Raw genomic sequence first — 20,884 nt, 5'->3', positions numbered from 1 at the left:
CTCTTCGTCGTCTCATGCTGGTCTCGGTTCACATTTCGGAGTTGTAGCCGCCCTTCTCCGTTTCACGATCCTTTCGCGGTGTACCTCGCATTTCTACCAAACACAGCAGCATATGCGACGACCAAACAGCAGGGGATTCAGGCACGTACCCAAGTGGGGCCCGACCCACCCCCCTCCCTGCCCATGCCACCACTTCTCACACAGCGCCGCCAAGTCACTGTTGAAACTTGACAGCTATTCGGTGGTCAACATTTTGCTGTCTTTTTCACTCCTTTTGGATGGCGCTAGTTATCGGCGTCTCCTGGGATGTGAAGGCCAGCTTCCTCATCAGTTCGGTGCCCACGCGATTAACTCGAGATGCATTCAGTTGTCAACGTCTATTCAATGGTCGCGCGCACCGTTGTTGCTTCCTTAGTTCAACCTTCTTCGTTTAGACTGATCCAGGGACCAGGAAATGGATTCAGTTCGTGGTGAGCTGGTCTGTATGCACGTGGAACGAGTTGCGGCCAGAGAAAATGCCAATTGCGTTCAACTTTTCTTTTTGTTTTATGATTTCCTGAAGTGACGACTCGCCGCGACGCTGACAGATCCTAGGGACCATATACCCGTGATATGGGTTAGATAAGGTGGAAAATTAAATTAAATTATGGAGTTTTACGTGCCAAAACCACTTTCTGATTATGAGGCACGCCGTAGTGGAGGACTCCGGAAATTTTGACCACCTGGGGTTCTTTAACTGCACCTAAATATAAGCACACGGGTGTTTTCGCATTTCGCCCCCATCAACATAAGGTGGAAAATAAAATAATGCGAGACAGCGTCCATCATCAAACCCTGCAATAACCCTTAAACTCATAGGCAATATGACTGTCACCCGTTCACTTGTCTGGTTTTCCCATAATTGTACAGCTATTTTCGTGTAAAATTGCCAACTGGAAACAAGAGTCGCAAGGATTTGAGAAATTAAGCGATCTAAGGGAGAGAGCCAAGGCAACAGCGAAACAGGAAGGAAAAGCGAAAATTAACAAATTTAACCGTTGTTTATGAAAATATTTATGGATCAACATCTTTTTATTTAAAAAGGAAGTAGAGAAAACGCCACCAGAAGCGGAGGACAATTCCTTGTGTTATGAAAGACGCGTCTACAGTTATCATTCGAGCCACCTAACGTAGCCACTTCTCTGCTGTGCTTATGTAGGTGTTTTTCTAACCTTTCGCGGTGGGTGCAGTGCGTCTAAATCGCAGATTCCTGCGCCATACGCGGTCGTACGCGAGTGGAGGCTACGCATCGTTACGTAACATTCCAAATAACAATACGAGTCGGTTGTGGCACTTGTTAGAGCAGTAAACGAGGGATACAAAAGAACTGTGATTGTTCCGCGAATATATGTTTCTGTATAATTCTTCCAGAGCTAACTCAAAAACGCTACTGTAGTCGGATACAACTTAAGTCCGCAATGAAGCCCCGCCCACACCCTCATAACCGCCAGCCACTGTCCCTCCGCGGGGCTGCAAATAATTAGTACTTGAAACGTTTTCTGTGATCCAAATAAGGTGGTAACTACAAAAATAAAATTCTTAGCGCGTAATTTTATACCTTTTGCCTCGCCTATTATAGTGGTATGGCGAATGCCTAATTCTTTATTGAGCTGAAATAACATGCTTGCTTCGCTACAACTATTTGTTGTGAAGTTTCACTTCAGTTGGCAGTGAAGTTTCATGAGTAAAACTGGTTCAGCTGTGAAATTAACTGCACCGCAGACTTTTGAAGAGTGAAATGCTCTGACTCCATACATTTTGTCCATGTCTGTTGCACACCTCATTGCTTCCGCCGATGAAAAGGCTCTTCAAGAACAGCAAACACTCCGGAGGTACCAAGTACGACGCCATCTTGAAAAGGCCGCACGACGACGATTTTGTTTGCTTCTGTGATTGGCTGGCGGAGTAAAACAACCCCGCGCGTTCCCTATGCCTTGGTTGCCAACTGCTGTTTTTATAAGTTCTATGCCACTAAAGTGATCCTTATTTGACACTTTCGCTTCTTTATTTGTTTTTGGCAGTGTTCTTCATACGCTTCTTTCCTGCGCGAGTCCATTTGATGTAGTTCTTCGTTTGCCAAGTAAAGGAGATGTGCATCGCACAGGCGTAGCTGTAAAATAGACCTTATTTCATTTCTCTTTCGTGGGTTTACGCGTTTTTAAGGCGAATGATGGGCGTTGTTCACATTTGTACTAGTAAAGTACGCCCCTCATTCGCATAGAAAAGTTACCTTGAGATCCCCCCCCCCCACGGCAAGAAAAAAAAATCCTGGGTACTTGCCTGAAGTGATTAGTAGCAAATGCTGATATATCATTTAGAGTGCACTCTTAGAAAAGTGTACACCCTTTGGGGCTTATCTTGTCCCACAACGATAATCGTAATCTGTCTAGCCCGCGTTTCCTTTCTTTAACGCTGCGAGCCCGGTACTTCTCAGTCACGAAAGGCATGCGCGTTATCAGTGCGGCGCAGCATTCTCGACAGGAAAGAAGCGAGCGCCGAGTTTACAAGAAAGGAAACGCAAGCAAGGCAGGGCGAATACCAGTCTTGATAGATAGTAGTGCGTGGTGATTTCATTAAACGTAAGCAAGGGTTCCCCGCTGGGCTGGGGGACTGCTGAGGCGGCGCGGTCAGTGAGTCCTCGCGCGGCGTCGTGTGCGCCCTCGTTAGGGTTAGAGGGAGAACGCTCAATCGACCCCAAGTGAGCGGGAAACCAAATGAGAGAATGCGGAGAGATACTTTTGGCGCTTTGGAGAATGCGGAGGGCCTGGGGGGAGACCATACCGGTTTGGTAGGCCTTAATGGCTGCCTTGGAATCACTATATATTGCCTCTCTGCGACCATCGAGCAGAGCCAGCGCGATTGCAACCTGTTACGCTACCACGGACCTGGAAGTGAGTACCGTAGCGCAGCAAGTTAGCCTTGAATTGGAGTCTACAATGGAGACGGCGAATGCCTCTTGTTGGACATATACCGCGGCATCCACGAAGCTTGCCTCAATGTGTGTACCCCTGGCCCGATGTCTGCCGACGCTGTTTGCGGGGTGCATATTGCGGGGAAGGGGAGCGATGTGCACCTGAGACCTGATGACGCTGGGAATCCGCACGGCGTCAGGGCACTGGTCGACAGGATTGAGGCTCATCTCGTCGAGTATCTTGCGGCCCGTCGGGGTACCGGATAGCCTGAGCAGCTGTGAGTGCTCTTGTGCCTCGATAATCTCTTCGAGCGTGTTGTGGACTCCGAGCTTCAACAGGCTTTCGGTGGGGGTGCTTGCAGGCAAGCCGAGGGCAAGCTTAAAAACCTTTCTGATGAGTGAATTGAGCTTGTTCCTCTCTGTCACATGCCAATTATGCATGGCCGCCCTGTATGAAAGGTGGCAGAGAACAAAAGCATGTATAATGCGGATGAGATTGTCTTCCTTGATCCCCCGGTGCCTGTTGGCGATCCTCCGAATGAGGCCGAGAGCACTCTCCGTCTTGGCGGTGATCTTTCTGAGTGCGGTTTCATTGGAACCGTTAGACTGGATATACATCCCGAATATTCGGAGCGAGTCCACTCTAAGCACCGGAGACCCGTCACCAGTGAAAAGCCGTATTTCGCTTTCGGACGCCGGTTTCCAATCACGATGGCCGCCGCCTCTGAGTCTTTTCTTGTAGAGAAGTAGCTCAGATTTTGATGGAAAACATCTGAGCCCAGTGAGGCGGAGGAAGCGCTCGGTCGCATCGATGGCGCTCTGCATGGCGGCTTCAACTTGGCCGTCGCTCCCGCCGACGCACCAGATGGTGATGTCATCTGCGTAGATGGTATGGTTGATTCCTTGAATCTTCGCGAGCTCCTTAGAAAGCCCGATCATTGCGATGTTAAATAATGTTGGCGAGATGACTGAGCCCTGCGGCGTGCCGCGTGAACCGAGGGTGATCTCTTGCGAAAGGTATCCTTCGATCTTGAGCTTGGCAGTTCTCTGGCTAAGGAAGGATCGCACGAACTCGTAAGCTATCTTCCCGAGCCCGAGGCCCGCAATAGACTGGAGAATGAACTCGTGTAAGATATTGTCGAACGCCTTCTGCAGGTCTAACCCAAGGATGGTTCTGGTATCTCCCGTGCTCCGGTCGATGATCTGATGCTTTATCAGCTTCATGGCGCCCTGTGTCAAGAGGCCGGCTCTGAAACCAATCATATTGTGGTTGTACATGTCATTGGCCTCGACGTGCACCTTGAGCCGGTTGAGCAGGACATGCTCTGCAACCTTACCAACACAGGACATCAGGGAAATTGGTCTTAGATTCTCTATTCCTGGTGCTTTACCGGGTTTGGGGATGAGTACCGTGCAGGCCGCCTTCCACTGTGTGGGGACCTGTCCACTACGCGAGACTTCATTAACCCTTTCAGTGAGGAAGTCGATCGACTCATCATCGAGATTCCTCAGCATCCTGTTAGTGACGCCATTTGGACCAGGGGTAGATTTAATGCTGAGTGAGAAGAGGACATCTCGGATCTCGGCCGCGGTAAAGTCCTGGTCCAACTCCGGCACCGCACACCCCGCGTAGTCCGGGAACTGGGTAGGGGCAGAGCTATCCGCGACCGGCAGGTACTTGTCTATGAGCCTGTCGACAATCAACTCGTCCGGGGTAGAGTCCGTAGCGAGGTGGATGGCTCGCGCGAGGGATCGTCTCTGGCTGGATCTGGTGCTGCCCTCATCGAGAAGGTGTTTGAGCAGACCCCAGCTCTTGCCTGATCTGAGCTGACCCTCGGCGGATTCGCAGAGCTCATTCCATTGTTGCTTACAGAGGTTCTTGCAGTGCTGTTCGATCTCCCTGTTAACCTCCGAAACCTCCTTGCGGAGCCTCCTGTTATGCTTCTGCCCCTTCCATCTCGTGAGGAGGGTTTGCTTGGCATCCAGCAAGTGCGCCAACCTGCTATCCATCTTGTCAACGTCGAGCTCAGTGACGACCTCCTTGGTTGCCGCCGCGGCGTCATCCCTTATCCCTTTGCACCAACCTTCAAAATCTGTCTCGGCCATCGGTGCGCGCTCGGCTATGATCTTGCGGAAAACGTCCCAGTCGATCAGCTTGAATTTCCTCGTCTTATAGCGGGCAATCGGGAGGGAGACTTCGATGACGTAGTGGTCACTTCCGAGGTCTAGAGCCGTGTTGACCCACTTGACCTCCCCTACGTTCTTGACAAAAGAGAGGTCTGGGGTAGTGCCCCGGCATGCGGAGTTGCCTCTCCTAGTGGGGAAGTCATTATCGGTGATAAATGTCAAGTCCAGTTCCATCGCAGTCTGTCACAGTTCGCGTCCCTTGGGCGTGTCATGGGTGTACCACCACACACTGTGTGGGGCGTTGAAATCCCCGACGACGACAAGGGGTGCCCACCGGCTAGGCTGACGGCCCTCTTGAGGAGAGAGTTCGCCCTCGCCCGGCGGTAGCTGGGGCTGCAGTATACATTGAGGATAAAGAGGCTGTTTCTTCTGAGGCCCTTTCTGGGTGGGTTCATGAGGATTTCAGTCATAACGTACTCGATGCCATCACCAACTGCGCCGAGGTCGCGAGAGAGGCAATTGAACCTTTTGTTGACAAGGGTAGCAACTCCCCTACTTCCTGCATGTGAGGATACTACCAGATAACCTGCGAGTTTGATAGGAATACTAGTTGCAACTTCCTGAATAGCGATGATTTGGGACTTAACCGTGAGAGTTCCTAAATATTTCTGCAGAAGCGGCTTCTTGTTGGGAAACCCTCCGCAGTTACATTGCCAAATACTAAAGTTCTCGTCCGCACTATCCATGGCTAGGCTGAGAGGAGGCTTGAACGGCCCTGAGAATCGCGCCCACCGTCGGTGGTGCTAGTACATGACGTCGTGCTGCGACCTGCGAAGGAGCGGGGCTGGGTTCTCTCCTGGCATCGACCTCCTCTAATTTGCTTATCCATTCACTGAGTGCACCTAAGCCCATTTTTGGGTGCGATATAGCTTCCTGGAGCTTTTCTAAGCTAGCCTGCATGCAGGCGAAGGCATTCTTGAGTTCTGAGAGCAATTTTATAGTCTCGTCTTCCTCTCTGTTTTCTACTGCTCGACGCTTGGGCGCGCGCGCCGCGTGTGAGGTCTCGGACGTATCCATGGCGACCGGGACCAAAGCGGGTTGCTGCGAGGAGGGTAAAAGCGTGAGCTTCCTAATCTCCGCCATCTCCTCAGCCAGCCTGCGCATTTCTTGTTTAACCTGCGCGTTTTCGTTCCTCAACTGCTCGTTAACTCGTCGCAACTCCTCGAGCTCGTGTGCGTGGTGCGAATCGCGAGGCGGGTCGTCACCTCTTGGACCCTCACGTCCCCCTCGAACCTCGTCGGCCCAGAAGAGCGTGAACTTGCTTCTAAGGGCGGTGGGCGTGCGGGAGCGGGACATGGTCCGCCTCGACGTGTCGCGCCCCGGCATGGAGCTGGAGCGAGGCCGAGAACCGGAGCGTCCTCGGGAACAGGCCCGTCCTCTGGACCCACGGCGGGAGCCGGAACGTGCCCTGGAGGCGGAGTGGCCCCTGGATACGGAACGGACTCTTGAGCGGCCCCTGGAACGGGAGCGTCCTCTGCGCTGAGCACCCGGAGTGGACGAAGCCTGGACGAGTTCCACAGTGTCCGAGCGCCGCTGAGGGGACGGTAACGTGGCACCGGCCATCTTGGCGCGCTGACTGCGACGACGACGCGCGATGTATGGGATCTTGAACATTTGAGCACAGTCCTTATTAGCCGTGAAATGCTGGCCACCACAGAGCTTACACTTAGGGGTACACTGATGCTGCTCATCGGGACTAGGGGCACCACAGCCACGGCAAATAGCGTCACCTGGATTGGGACACACGTCGGCGCGATGACCGAGGCGGCCGCACGTATATAGCACACGTCGATTTGCTTGCGGTAGAGTGAGCACTGCGTGAGTAGCGGTCCATACCTGACAAAGTTCGGTACACGATGCCCGTCGAACGCGACGATGACCGTGCCGGTTTGAGCTATTCTCTTCGCTGCTAAGGCGAGTGGATTATTAGCGTTGACAATCTTGGCATCGATGACGTCAGGGGCGTCTTGAAGAGGGATGTTGCGGATCGCTCCCTTGCACGTGGAGCGCGGGGCCGTCTCGTAGGCACTGAGCTCATATACCTTGCCCGAGATGAGCATCTGCCTCATCCGGACGTAGCGGTTCGCATTCTCGCGCTTGGGAGTACTGGGAACCATAATATTTTGCTGTTGATTCAGGCATAGAGTATCTTGACATAGATCTTCCTGACTGATGCCAGCGGCGGCAAGTATTGCGTCAGCCACCGTAACAACGCCAATCTTAAAGATATTGAGTCCACCTCGCGGCCTGATCACAATCTTGATGTCATCTCGAGGAAGTGAGGGCATTCGTCCCGCTCGTATAACTTTGGATTTTAGCGCAGCACCGCCTTATTTGCCACGGCGCGCTGCCGGCTGGGGCGATGGCGCATTAGTGTCAGCCGTGCGCGTTTTGGCGCTAACTCTTCTGGCCCCCGCAGACTGCCAGCCTTGATCTTGGGTAACCTTTTCCGTGGAGATATCCTCCCCCGCCACTTGATACTCCATCTTAAGTATGAAGCGTACCCCGCCTTCAAAGGGCCAGTACGCGGCGGGCAGATGGTTCACGAGACGAAAAGCTCGGTCTCAAAGCTCGGGCACGGGCAGGAGGCTCGTGGCCGTGGCGCGAGGCGCGTGGCCTCGCGGAGCAAAGCTTGGCAATCCTCCGTAGGCTTAGCTTGGCGGCCGCCGCTTTGCTGCTGTCAAAGCGTGTAAATATGTGAAAAATGAACTCACAGCGCTGCGGATGGTCTCTCTGAATGCCGCTTTTCGAGCTGCGTCGAATGATGCAGACGTTCTGGCGCTTCCAGGTTGCAGTCCGCAGGAAGTACCTCATTAGAACCTGCCTCTAACTTGTGCAGTTAGTTGCCTATGCCTGTAGTGCATGGTCCCGGTCTTATACATGAGTCGAAGTTTTCAGAGTAATCGCTTGTGCCCGCGTCTCTTCCAGAAATCACTACGCAACTCGCGTCGCGCACACAATCAGAGCACACAAGGTTCTTTGACGACAGACAACGGATAATTAACCATCGATAACATCCTAGAAACTTCTCGTACTCGCAGGCGCGTCCTGCGCTGAGCGATAACTTTTCACATTTGTTAACAGGTGAAAAGCGGTCATCCCAGAAAGATAAACAAGTACGCGTGTCAATGCAATTCTCTTAAAGAGCACCGTCCCGATGCTACAAACCTGGCAAGAGAGCGAAAAGCAAAAGCACACTTAGGCAAAAGAAGGAACAAAGCAACAAAGACACAGAAGGCGCAATGGACTATTTCAAGTCGTGAGCGGCGCCGCTGTGATTGCGGAATGCCGTCTACCACGACTTCGTAGTCCACTGCGCCAATGCGCCGGATGATCTTATAGAGTCCGAAATAGCGGCGTAAAAGCTTCTGATTCCTCATCAGCGTATCGTAGTCCATACCTAAACACTGTCGCCAGGCAGGCATTCCAAGTAGAGTCGTCGAAGATTATATAGTGCCGGCTGTCGGTCCTTTACTGGTTTTCGGTGCGGAGGGGCCCGGGCTGTCGGGCTTCTTCGGTGTGCAGGAGATAGGCCGCGACGTCAAGGTGGTTCTCTTCGGTGACCTCGGTGACCTGTGGCAGCAGGGCGTCGAGAGTCGTCGTCGGGTTGCTTCCTTAAACCATCTTGAACGCCGTGATCTGCGTTGTTTCTTGTACCGCCGTGTTGTAAGTGAATGTTACGTACGGCAGGACAGCGCCCCATGTCTTGTGCTCGACGACGTACATTGCTCGCATGTTGGCGAGGGTCTTGTTCAGACGCTCCGTAAGACCACTCCTCTGCGACCGGTAGGCAGTTGTCTTCCTGTGGCTTGCCTGGCTGTATTGTAAAATTGGTTGGGTAATCTCCGCTGTAAAAACCGTTCCTCGGTCGGTGATGAGCACTTGCGGGGCACCACGTCGTAGCAGGATGTTCTCTACGAAGAATTTAGCGACTTCGGCCACACAACCTTTAGGCAGAACTTTCGTTTCGGCCGAGTAAGGTAGTTGGTAGCCACGGTGGTCCACCTGTTTCCAGGTGTTGACGTCGAAAGGGCCCAAACAAATCCATCTCGATCTGCTGCAATGGTCGGCAAGGTCTGTAGTGATACCGCCGGCCTTGTCGGTGGTGTCTTGCTATGCTGGCATTCTCGACATATCCTGACCCGAGGTGTCCGGCTGTCTGCTCGTCGTGCAGGGCGTGCAGGAATACTGGCCGGAGTACTGCGGGCACAACTAGAAGGTAGCTTGCGCGGACTAGGGAGAAATTCTTTACGAGGACGTGGTTCTGTAGCGAAAATGAAGGCAATCCACGCCCGAACACCTTCAGGACAAAATCTGTCTTGCCTTCCAAGTACTCAGCAAGGCTCCTTAGTTCGAGGTCTCCTCGCTGCTGTTCAGCGAAGTCGTCGGCGCTTATAAACCCCAGGATGGTGTCCTCGTCTTGATCGCCTTGTGGTGGCGGATCGATGGGGGCGCGAGAAAGGCAGTCGGCATCAGGGTGTTTCAGTGCGCACTTGTAGAGTACGGTGACGTCAAATTCTTGAAATCTTGTCTCCAGGACCATGCTGGGTGCCCTAAAGGGTCCTTTAAGTTTGCCAGCCAGCGCAATGCGTGATGGTCGCTCACGATTTTGAAGGGCCTACCATACAGGTAAGGACGAAACTTTGCGGTAGCCCGAACGATGCCAAGGCATTCCTTTTCCGTCGTAGAGTATTTTCTATTGTGAGAGGCTTGCGTTCGCTAAGGCTCCTTCAAGCCTGTCTTTTGTTTGGACTAGCACGGCACTGAGGCCTACGCTGCTTGCGTCGGTGTGGATTTCCGTATCGGCGTTTTCGTCGAAGTGGGGAAGTCGTAGTGGTGACTGTAGACGTCGTAAGCTGTTGGAACGCTTCACATGGCAGCGCTTGCCACTTGAACTTCAGATCTCGTGAGATGGGTCAATGACCATGGACGCGAGAAAAGCCCTTAACTAAGCGCCTATAGTAGGCACAGAGGCCAAAGAATCTGCGCATTGCTTTCTTGTCGATGGGCTGCGGGAATTTCGCTATCGCAGCTGTTTTCTGTGGGTGAGGAGGGACTCCAAAATTGTTAATGACCCGGTCGAGGAACATGAGCTCATCGTAGGCGAAGCGCCCCTTTTCCAGCTTCAGGACGAGCCCAGATGACTTGATTGCCTTAAGAACGTTCCCAAGCCGCCTGGGGTGATCGTCGAAGTTTCTGGCAAAGAATACGACGTCATCCCAGGGGACAAGACACGTGTGCCACTTTAGGCCTGCGAGGACCATATCCATCATGCGCTGGAATGTGGCAGGCGCCGAGCAAAGTATGAACGGCATAACCTTGAACTCGTAGAGGTCGTCCAGCGTGATGAAGGCGGTCTTCTAGCGATTCCTCGCGTCGACCTGTATTTGCCAGCAACCAGTCTTGAGATCCATCGACGAAAAGTGCTTATCATTGCAAAGCCGGTCTAATGCGTCGTCTATCCGTTGGAAGGGGTATACGTCCTTCTTCGTGATTCTGTACAAGCTGGGATAATCGATGCAGAAGCGCAGAGTTCAATCTTTATTCTTCACTAAGACCGCAGGATACGCTCAAGGACTTTTTGATGGCTATACAATTTCGTCGCGCAGCATTTTATCGACTTGCTGCTTTAGGGCTTCTCGTTCCCACGTAGAAACTCGGTGCGGGCTCTGACGGCCCGGAGTGGCCGAGCGCATTATTCGGTGACTGTGCAATGCTTAGCAACTGGTGTTTGTCGAATGCGCGATGACGACGAAAAACAGTCCTTGTATTGCTGGAGTAGACCCTTGAACTGTTTTTGCTTATCCCTGGGAAGACTCGGATTAATGTCGAAAGTTGGTTCAGGAACAAACACCGTCGTTGTAGCTTCGGTATAGAATCGGAGAGGACAAGTGCATTGCTGAGAGCTGCGACTTCCTCAACGTATGCAATATTCGTGCCCTTGTTCAGATGTTCATACTCCTGGCTGAAGATCGTCACAATTACCTGCGCTTTTCTTCCGTGTAACTAGACGATACCCCTCGCTATGCCGACTTCATGGCAGAGTAGCAGCTGTTGGTCGCTCTCGACGATGGCTCCCGTGTTTCAGCTGCTTCTGCCCGAAGGAAATCACGATACTGGTGCGAGGCGGAATGCTGACTTTAAGTACACTCAGGACACGTTTACTGGAATTCCTCTCCGGCAGTATCGCTTGGTCGGTGGACAGTGTTATCGTCTTCGACTTTAGGTCAATGACTGCGCCGCGTTGATTCAGAAAGTCCACACCGAGAAACACGTCGCGTGAGCACTCCTGCAGGATAACGAAGGTGGCATTGTATGTCCGTCCATGCACTGTAACTCTCCCCGTGCAGCCGGCGTCATAAGGTGTCCTCCAGCTGTACAGATATGAGGGCCTTCCCATGCAGTCTGAACTTCCTTTAACTTGGCGGCGAAGGATCCACTTATGACGGAGCAGTGGGCTCCTGTGTTTACTAAAGCGGTGGCCGGTGGACGTCGAGGTCGGTGGTTCTTTGTCTTAGGTTACCGTTATTTTGCGGTGTCAGACCACGGCTGCGTCGCATTTTGTCGTTGTTCTTACGTGTCATTGTCAGGTCCTCTCTAGGCGGCGTAGTCCTGGCTTCGAGGCTTCGCCTTAAGAGGAAGCTTTAGCTCGAGAGCTTTTATATAAATACATGTAAAAGGAGAATTCGTTTTTCTCGGCAACCACTGCACCAAATTTGACGAGGTTTGTTGCACTTAAAAGAAAAACTTAAAATCTAGTGACTGTTGGTTTCGAATTTTCGCTTTAGGTCGTAATTTTTTAATTAAAAATTGGCAAAAATGGCAAATTTTGAGAAAACGAAACTATCAAGTTTACAACTCCGTAACTCAGGAAGAAAAAGTGATATCGCAATTCTGTGAATTGTACCTCATAGCACATCTAAAACGGACAAATTTGACATCTTACACATGAATCTAAAAAATATTGATATCTAATTACAACTTTTGCAGTACCCTCGTAAACAACGTAACAAATTCACGTAAGATGTAAAATTACATACGAAATTTGTCCGCTTTGAATGATCTCATGGATGCCGTTTACAGAACCGCGATATCTATTCTTGATGCATAGCTATTAGTTTGTAAACTTCGTGCTTCTATTTTTTTCAAACTTCTGAATTTTTAAAAATCTTTTAAACAATATTCAAGCCTTAAATCAAAATTCCGCTTCCAACAGTCACTAAAATTTAACTTCCTTTCTCAAATTCAACAAATTTCATTAAAATCGGTCCAGGGGGTATCTCAGAAAAACGTTTTTACATGTATTTGAATAGGCCGCGTCGGAGTTGGGCCCGAGCTAAAGCTTCCTCTTAATGGCGGGCTAGTTTCGGTGTCAGCAAATAAAGCGTCGCCATGAGTCTGGCAGCCAAAGAAAAATTCAGTAATTTTGCATATGTTGCTGTACCTTTTCGACCTACATAGCAATAAAGTAAAGTGATGCAATTATGTTGCAGTTATGATGCAACTTGGCGAGCAACACAAGGGCGAATATTTTCCGTTTCCCAGCGGACGAGAGGTAAGTACACTTTTACTGCAGTCGTTATGAAGAAACACGCGCTGTGGTTATGAAAACAGCTATATAGGACGAAACAAAAGATCTTCGGCGCTTGTTTTCAAGAGGATATTTTTTTTGGGAGGTTTGGCGCGGCGCATTTTTCTTCAGTGTTGTAAGAAACTGAAGCTACCGGGCCGATTGATGCTAGCTGGCGCGCAGACGGAAATTTCGCTTCGGCATATGTTAGCGGTTGCTCTTCATTTTTTCCACGATTCGAAAATTTGCAATTTATATCTGACGAAGGTATTTGAATGCTTGCTGCACAAACTGGTTACGGTGAAAAACATTCCGGTGACCAATTTTTTTATTACATTACCACCTTTTATTGGTCATGAACACCGTAGAAGTAACAAAAAAAGATAGTACCAATTAAGTAGCAGTCATGCTTCGGTTTTCAATTACAAGAAGTTCGAGTTACCTATGTGACGACATAGGTTCGCTTCACTCTTCAACCTATGCCTAGATCTGCAGAATTTTTTAGTCCCTTCTTCGAACTCTGCATTATGGTTTCGCTTTTTAGTGTTTTTAACTCATGACCACGCGTTATTTTGCCCATTTTTCAGATGTGACATATGGCGAAATGACGCTAAATGGGAAGTCCTAGCGGGGCTGACATGGCAGCAGATATACAACGGCTACGGCCTCTGCTCGGACCACTTCAGAGGAAGGGACTGCTCCGACCCTGTCGTGGTCGGCTGTGCCCACTGTTGGAGTGGAGGAGCGGTCCCTGATCGACGAAGGAAAACAGGTTACTAGGAGTTGCCAATCCGTGCTTCTGCAGTTCATTATTTTCGTAGAGAAACCACTTTGAAAGGGCATGGCACAATTAACCCACGAAACACACAAGCAGCTATTTGATGTCTAAAAGATGTCTTGAACGGCTAATTCAAAAGCCTAGTAGCTGTCTTGATCAAGACATTTTGTAGCCATGGACGCCTAGAAGTATTTCAGTAAGCCCTGCTAACGTTACGCTAAAAGTTGGCTAATGGACAGCTTGACAGGAACAACTGAAGACTTTTATTAGACATTCCCTCAAATTTTTGCGGCAGCTGTTACAGTAACACGACGTTTGCCCACAGTTACAATTTATATTAAACGAGGCATGGGCATCAGAAAAAAAAAGTTTATATTGTCGGATAGAGTGATGCAGAGGTAGTTTTTCCAGATGTGAACCATGGGAATAGTGTAGTACAGCCTCATTGGTCAATTTGTGCTTTTTAATTAGAGCAATCAATTGAATGCCACCTGTCAGAATTACTTTGCAAATAAAACAAGATCTGTATTGTATGCTGATATAATTCCAATGTTCACTCATTGACCTAAACAAGAACATCTCTGCGTGAAAGACGTCATTATTGACAAAACTTTGCCCTGCTGGGTCTCCACCAAATTGAAATAGTTTCTAGCAAAGAAAACTTTTGTCAGTGATTCTGCAGTTCAGGCAAAAATTACATCCTGGTTTCAGCTACAGGGGGCACAATAGCCTTACACCAGTATACGAAACAGAACACTGTGCTGCAGTGAGTTAAGAAATAAAGGATAGTACACATCTGGAAAAACATTCTGCGAACCACTCTAACTAGCAGTATAAATATATTTCATTTAAAAGTAAATTGTAACTTATTTTCTGGGTGCCTCTTGTAACGTAACGCCACATGCTTGCACAGCATCACGCAGAAGTAATGGCGAGTTCTTCGGAATACCATCCATTAGTGAATTCCTTGTACGTTGCATGTTACAAGAACTGAAAGATAAATCATAATATGCTGTTTTTTTTCATAAACTGTGTGATGAGCTTTTCATGCATAAAAGGTGACTGCAAGCGAAAATGCAGCAAGGCATCAACTTCACACCATGTCACATACTCATACTTTATTACCTAATAAATTAGAAAAGATGCAGAAAGTGTAATTAACAAGAGTGACAAATAGCAGCAAAGGTGATCATGGGTAAATCTTGAAGATGATTGCCGCCGCTGCCAGAGTAGGCCAGCCTTCGTAGGAGAGCACTGGCTTCACACAAAAGCTTGCAGTCACAGGCCACGCGTGACGGTTCTTGTAGACATAGGAAAGCAATACCTGCACAGAACAGGAAAAAAAGGGCAAGGGAGGAAAGGGGAATGTTGAAATTGGAACTTCAATTAGCAATATGTGCTAAGTAGGAAGTTTGGCCCACATTAAAAATAAATTTAAGCACTCCTTTCTCTTAAATTACGGGTATCTTAAGGTATGTATGCGATGATGTTTAAAATGACTAGTATATTTCCTATCATAAGAAGCCAACAAACACTGACACCAAGGACAACATAGGGGAAATCACTTGTGCTTAATAAATTAAATAAGGAAACGACAAGTTAATGGAAATTAAAGTGGATGAAAAAACACCTTGCCGCAGGTGGGAACTAAACCCACAACCTTCGCATTTTGCGTGCTATGCTCTACCAATTGAGCTACAGCGGCGTCGTTTTCCCATCCACTTTCTTGGGTATTTATGTGTCCTAGTAGAACGCTGGGAGTGTTAGCCAGCGCCACAACTCAGAGACCTTGTTCCTGGCATAAAGTCATTAAGCTGCGTAGCAGAGTCAAAGTCAGCCTTTAATTTATTGTATGCTGTTTTGGTGGCTAAAAAGCCACTTATCAACCTGTCAAACAAGTCTGAGAAGCTTCCTGCAAAATATAATCAGTTTAAAACAGTAATTCACTCTGCAGGTAAATGATGTACTAACTTAATTAAAAAGTCAAATAGCGTTTTATATTGTTGAACTAAAAGCAAGTTTGGCATTTCGCGCTGCCTAGCTGTTGCCTTTCTTTGAAACTTAAACATGACACAGTACAGAGTATGCAGGTAGCATGCAAAGGAGGACTGGTGATAAAGTGGTGTTCCAAAGCAACACTCCTAGCTGGATCAATCACTTTTGTTGATATATTTTCATGTGACCCCAATTGGCTTCGGGCAATACCTCACACAAATGACGCAACACCTTGGATGATGCGTCATACAAAGTTGAAAGTATCTCATGATGTGATCAAACGATAACATTGCCCACTGACTTGGAAGTGTTAACATACTGTTTGCATGAGAAAGTGCAAAGTGATTCGTATAGGTGGCAAATTCATCAGTGTATCTATAGCCTCAGGTAATTCTGAGCATCTATGCTGACTTGCAACTGAGAAGCCATTGCACACAAAAAGGTGTATTCAAATAATGGTCCATGCAGAATAATTGCCCACCTAGTGAAAAGGCAAATGTGGCAGGCTAATGGGCCAGGGCAAATAGATTGCTAAATTCGGATAATACCTCAAATGATATTATTCAAATAGGTGATAAAGAAACAGCACAGGTAAAATTGCAGTTATGACAAAATTTTAAAAGCACCTCTGCAAACTGCTGGAACCCTCAGCATCATGCCTGTTCTGCACGCACATGTGTTGCAGCGCAATCTATATCTCAGACGCAGGCGCCTCCACAGATCACTTTGTGATCTCCTCACAATAAGGTTAAAAACAGTCTGGCACAAGCTACTTGATGTGATTCATTTTGCAAGCGCCAGCCAAGTGCTGATGGTGGTAGAGCGAAATTGAAGTTTGTCCTTGTATGGAAGCCTTGGCCCATGTTTTATCAATTCTAGCGGCAAAGCACACCTTTTACAGCACACATACATCTTAAATTAGACTGCTTGCTGATGCTGTACAGCAAGTTCCTGTAAAGAAACTAAATCACACAGAAAACATTTAGAATACCAAACTAATCAAATACTTGCTTGAATACATTTGTGCATTAGGGGAAGCAAAATGTAATGTACACTGTTGTAGAAAATTTTTACTCATGTATGGAATACTTACAGTACATACATACAAGTACATAGTTCTTACATAGCAATGACTACCTACAGGTAAATTTTGTAAGGCTTAGGGAAACTAATTATTAGTAGAACTGTGTATGTACACTGGCACTGCGAAATTGGTTATAATAGTGGCAGCTTATAATGGACCAGTGCAAAAAAAATGGGCGTTTGTGAGACACCAACTAGCTATTTTACCACGAAGCGCTCCCTGGCCTTAACCCATATAAAAAGCACTGGCAGGACCAGAGAGGGTACAGTACATTGGCTTACACTGATCATGATGAGGTCCCGTCATCCAGCTAGCGCCAAGGTACAAGAAGGATGTCCAGCCGTCTATAGAGTGAAAGGGACGAAATAAGATAGCATCAAGTCAGTTGAAAGGCAGATTTGCAATTACAAATAAGGTGACCCAGTGACAGTCATTCATTAATAAATGCCAAGCTGTCGTATTTATAACAAAACACAAGTGAAATTTGTACATCAACAGACGATTTAATTTGGAATTGTATAGATGAAGTAAACATTGCAGTTATATTTTTGTTTTGCTATAAAGTGGGAACGCTACAAACTGCATAGTCACTGACACACACGCGCGCACACGTAAGAACAAAAGGACACAAAATAAGGCGAGTTCAGTCTGGTTCAGCATTACAGCCAGCGCGTCGTCTTCGAATGCACTCCTTTCGGTTGGCTCGTGCTACGTTAACCACAAAGGCTGAGTTCTGACTGTTGTTGCGGAAGTCGTGGAGCGCGGTAGTGCTGAACGGCTGAACACAAGCAGAAGCCTCGTATAAAAGTAATGACGAAAACTCGCAGGGCAGAAGAGCCCATATATCAAGAACTGTCGCGGGTAACACCTAAATATATTCACATTGTTGACGAAAAACGATGCGCTATGTATTTCACTTACCGGAAAAAGTGTTATCCGAACGTGCGACGTACAAAGACGCACCGAGACACGAAGGCGGCGAACGCAGACCCCGCCATTGTGGTAGTAAGCCGTCGGCGAAAACACGCAATACAGCCGATGTCACGAAGCACTGATGCAAGACACACGGCACACAGCATCAGCACAGCTAAATGACTCCAGTTAATATCCAGTATAATTGTACAGAACGGCTTAGAATGACGCACAACTGGATAATGAACCCACGACCGAGACATAGCGGGCGGCAGTGGCCGTTTTTTCAAACTTCCTGCCTCCCAGTGTTTTCAGCACATAATGAGATGTCCGACAAATTTGGATTGTGCCGCCGAAGTGATCGCAACGCGGTGGCTCTGTGACACCGCTGTGCAACGCCGGCGTTTCGCTCCTGCTGCTACCTGCTGCGCGAGCATAGAATGGTTTCCAGGCGTCGTGTGCGCGCCCCGTATGGAAAACAATAACATGCCCTTGATTGTTGAAGTTCTGGTGTGAAATTATTTAATAATAAAGCCAATTAACTTATGTTGTTTCCAACGAGTTCGATTTGTCTGTGGCGTCTTTTATTCGCTAACGCCGACGGCCGACGGTAACCGCACATTTAGCACGTCGTTTGGCATTTTATGCACTTTTAGACAAAAAGAACTAGAAAAATTCTTGAGTTAGACATTCTGAATGCGTTTACCAAAACAGACTCTAGTGACACCAGTAGTTGGTTTTGCCGCAGATAGAATATATACTAGCATATTCCAAGTGCTGAGGTTATGTTTAGAAGAAATTCTATTTTCAGTCTTATCATAGACCAAGACGTCTATAGCCGTTTGTAGCTGTTTCAAAAAGTTTTTAAGAGGCTCTGTGTTTCGTGGGAAGTGCCAGGAGCACGGCGAGAGCTGTCTTTTTCTCGTCATTTGCTACGGCGCCGGGTGAGGTTACGGAGCGAAATTTGCACCGCGTGCGCCAGGAAACCGGGCGCTTAATTGTCAGTTTCTCGTCATCGCAAGCTCGTCTACGGCGCGCGCTGTTCCCGATTATAGGCTTAACTTAAAAGCCGAACGGTTTTCGCTGACAATGAGTGAATTCGCGTTCGTAAAATGTCGCGCATCTCTTCGCGCTAAAGCATACATCATGGGGAAGTCAGTTCTTGCCGCACGCTGCCGTTTTATCCCTAAGCTCGGTTTGCCATTTTATAGCAGAAATTCTTCCGGTACAAGAATTCCAATGCTTAGTGCCCACAGCTTTAAACTATTCGTAGTTTTCCTCTTATGGGGATTTTGTAGAAAAATCAAGCCAAAGTAAATAAAACACTGAATTACCTATTCCTTAGCAATATCAATCGAAACTCTCATCGAAGAAAACTAGCTCTAAAAATTTATGCTTACACTCTAAAACAAAATTACACCCTTTGGGTTGTACCTTGCCATACAACAATAAACGTCATCTGTCTTGTCCACATTTCATTTCTTTAACGTTGCGAGCCCGGTACCTCCCAGTAACGAACGACATGCGCGTTGTTGTAGCTTCGACGGGGCGGCCGGATGAAAGGTTTACGGCATGAGGCCTAAACGGCCGGGGCGCGCAGCGCCGCAAGAAAGAACCGGACTGCTTCAGTCGGGGACCAGACAAAGAATGCTATTTTATTTCTCCGAGGGGAAGCAGGAGGCAACTTACAGCGTTTGGCCATAGAGAAAGGGATTGAACAAGAGCGGACACTCGGCGAAAATGGGAAACAGGAAACACGTCACGCTATAGTATTAACATCGACGAATTGGGGCCGCGAGCATCGAAAAAAAGAAGAATGGGAAATGAGATTACCAGAAATTGTTTTATTTTTTTATTCTTTCGCGGAAAAATTAAATAAATCTGCGTATAAATCAAATTAAACTTTGCGGCTTACTTCCGTTGCCTAGCGACAGGCGAACCGGCGAATGACGAGCCAGATGTTTGCGTCATTCGTCAGACGCACCGCCAAAGCGAGAGGGACCGGCCGCGCATCTGAGCCATCTGAGCGTTGGACTGTTCGGGCACCCGTCTGCCTGTTTTTCTATTTTGGGATTTAGCCTGGTTTGGTGGCCTCCCGGCGAATTATTGCGTTCATTCGGAACTTCGACATGGCAGCACTGCACTATTGAACTACGGCAAGGTGAGAAACTTTGTTCGACAGTCTGCGATGCACTTCAAGCAATTAGGCTTACTGCCCGGTACCTAGGCTAGACTTGTGACGCAGTTAATGAAAATCAGCGTGGCCGTAGTGGAGCAGTTAATTTGAATTAAAGAATCGTACTGGGAGATGTTTGCGACGCTTCCTATAAGCCCCAATATTATTTTAACTAATTTCGGTAGTTTTTGGGCACGCTAGTCGCACAGGGTGCTGTGACGCAGTTTCGCGTGTACTGAATTTTACTGCGACAAGTTTTGGCGCTTCCTCTGACTGCCAACATTATTGAAACTAATTTCATTACTTTTTGGGCTACCTTTCGAGCGCAGTGGGCGCGCCTGGCGCTGTGACTCGGTTAGCGAAAATCAGCCCGGCCGCGGTGCGCGGTTTCGCGCTTTAATGCACTGAAAAGTTCATGGCGCTTTTCTTTCTCTGACGCCCAACATTGTTGAAAAATATTTTTGATACTCTTATGAAGCCCGCTCGCCGCGCCTGTTGCGACGCAGCGAAAAGCAGCTCGGCCGTGGTGACAAAGTTAGTTTGGCGCGTACTGAATCGTACTGCGAAAAGTTTGTGGCAATTATGTCCCCGTAACAATTTAGGCCTTCTTTCGGTACCCACGCTTGTCGAAAACGCGACGAGCAATCGTGAGGAGTGATAACACGGGAGTGCGTTGCTTGCGCCTGCAGAACGCACGAGAGATAAGCCAAGGAGCTCAAACGCCAGGAACTAGTAACTCGAAAATTCTGTCTTCTGAACGGCACGCACGCATTTTGTCTTGAGTGCGAGTAGAAGGAATTCTGCGAGCGTCCAGCATGCTCAGGTTGAGAGCCTGTGTTGTGGCCACCTCTGCGTATTCGTAGCGTACTATCGCGTCGGTTGTAGCCAAGTTCGCGAAACGCGCCGTTGCCCGCGCATTCGTGCTATTAAAGTGCAGGAAATAAGTATTGGGAAGAGGGGAATGCTTGGAATTAGAATGTGTTTGTGGTATGTACGGTATTGCTTGGGATGAGTCGGGTATTTTCTACGCCGTGTGTGTAAATACGAACTGCTTTTGTTTGTAATGCCGCCCACTCGCCACTTTCGCACGCTTCGCCTCTACAGGCATTATTCTTACATGTCAATACCAAAATAACGCTTGTAATTTTTTCAGCTCACGTCGTCTGGTGGAGCTTCCTGCGGAAACTGCTGCTGCTTACCTGGTGCCACAGCGCTGGATGAACGCACAAAAA

The 20,884-nt window shown here is 48.4% G+C and overlaps 1 long non-coding RNA gene across 1 annotated transcript; it reads right to left on the bottom strand.

The window, feature by feature from the left end:
* Positions 1-14,768: 14,768 nt before the first annotated feature.
* LOC142571239 (uncharacterized) lies at positions 14,769-17,570 on the bottom strand. Its single transcript, XR_012825808.1, has 3 exons — positions 17,486-17,570; positions 16,846-16,908; positions 14,769-14,809 (listed from the first exon to the last, which is right to left on the bottom strand). It is a non-coding gene; the product is annotated as an uncharacterized LOC142571239 (long non-coding RNA).
* Positions 17,571-20,884: the final 3,314 nt, after the last annotated feature.

The sequence above is a fragment of the Dermacentor variabilis genome, chromosome 2 (assembly GCF_050947875.1).
Source record: "Dermacentor variabilis isolate Ectoservices chromosome 2, ASM5094787v1, whole genome shotgun sequence".
NCBI classification, from domain to species: domain Eukaryota; kingdom Metazoa; phylum Arthropoda; class Arachnida; order Ixodida; family Ixodidae; genus Dermacentor; species Dermacentor variabilis.
This window is presented reverse-complemented; position numbering and strand designations above follow the sequence as displayed.